The 1,691-nt window shown below is 39.4% G+C and overlaps 1 pseudogene; it reads right to left on the bottom strand.

Moving 5' to 3' along the window:
• Positions 1 to 219: 219 nt before the first annotated feature.
• LOC107082044 overlaps positions 220 to 1,691 on the bottom strand; it is an 18,094-nt pseudogene continuing 16,622 nt past the window's right edge.

The raw sequence follows: 1,691 nt of genomic DNA, 5'->3' as shown, positions 1-1,691 counted from the left end.
GATCATTCGATTTCATCCTGGACACTACAGAAAATGGGCTAAAAGTGTTAAAAACCAGAATTTTCCTTTAACAGATAGAAATCATCACTAAATGACATAATTGTGTTGCAATCTGCTACTAAGAGCTCTGGTTACCTGTGAGTTTCTGCATTGTGAGATTAATAAAGTACATTCTTTCAATCACCTTCATAACCTCTGAGAAACACAAAGGATGAGCGTCGCTCAGCAGCTGCTTGTGAATACAGAGAGTCTTTATTGTAAAAGAGGTAGAGAGAATACAGGTGTTTCACTGTACAGAAAAAAGACAGCACTGTTGACACACGCATTCGAACCAATAATATGGACTCAGACACGCCTCGTTCATTCACAGGGACAGGCCAGTAAAAAAGAGAAACGGACGATTAAAACAAACACGAAACAGAGAAACAAACACACAAATCTTTGGATTTTTCTCTATTGCCCTCTCATTCACTAAATGCACTCCCTTTCTGAGCTGTTCAAATCAAAACACGTGTTAAACTAGTAATAAAAGCAATAATAATATTAATACAAATGATATAGTGTGCTAAAAACAAAGATAATGCGATCCCTCTCAGGTCTTTCCAATCACGATTACATTTTAGTAACAAGTCAAAGTGAAAAACAAACCCTACGAACCCCGGATGATAAAAATCAAACCTGCATGCACACAACACACTCACACACACACGCTCACTCTATCGTCTGTGCTCTCAGCTAATCATACAACCGAATTGATGACATACGCTGGGCGGCTTCCAAAAACAAAACAAAACAAAAAGAAAACAATGACATCCATCTAAAATAACCCAACATCATACAAAAACTGCAGCCGAGTGGGAAGGGTGATATCATTCTGTCTGTCTTTTCCGTCGTCAATCTTTCTGTCGTTCTGTGCCGGCGGGGGCAGGGCGGGGTCATCAGTCAGAATTATCCGAGTGGTCGGTGCGGGGCGATGCGCCGGAGGGGGGCGAGTTCCGACCCTGCCAGTTTCCATTAGCCTGAGAGGTCGGGAGAGATCGAAAAAAATATATAAATCATCATTAAACTCATTAATACTTTGCTCCTATTAGTGTGGAATAAAACAACATATCAGGTGGCTTTGAGGACATCTGGCCTAAAGCTGGCGGCTAATGTAATAATGAATAGCAGCCATTACTGCAGTTCCTTGGTGTGGAGAACTTTGGATAGTGCCCATATGCGCCATTTTCTGTGGTGGCACAAAAAAAACCTTCTGAAGGACAGAGATGACCTGCAAATATCCCTAAAGTCATTTTTCAAAGAGTGATGGGTACAGGAGTCATCATGAAGCGTTTTGATAAAGTGGTCGTTTCTCAATATGTATGCATGTGCGTCTGCATGTGCTCGTGAAACATCATCAGCCTAAGCCCTAGTCAGGGTTCCTACAGCATAAGGTAAGTTAAATTTAAGACTTTTTAAGACATTTTAATGCCACTTGAAATAAAAATTTAAGACCAAATTTACAAGAAACACAAGAAAAACCTGCTTGCGACAAGTTAACCCAATGGTTTATTCTAACATAAACCACTGCACTAATGTTTAAAATTTTGAAAAGCTTCCCATACAGGAAGAAAGCTAAAAACTCACAAATGACAGATATATTTTAACAATTATTTAACTGAATTCACAAACTTTGTTTTAGCAGGGAACAA

Source organism: Cyprinodon variegatus, unplaced genomic scaffold (genome assembly GCF_000732505.1).
Source record: "Cyprinodon variegatus isolate N-32 unplaced genomic scaffold, C_variegatus-1.0 Scaffold0, whole genome shotgun sequence".
Taxonomy (NCBI): Eukaryota; Metazoa; Chordata; class Actinopteri; order Cyprinodontiformes; family Cyprinodontidae; genus Cyprinodon; species Cyprinodon variegatus.
The sequence above is the reverse complement of the archived record's forward strand: the minus strand, read 5'-3'. Positions and strand labels throughout refer to the sequence as shown.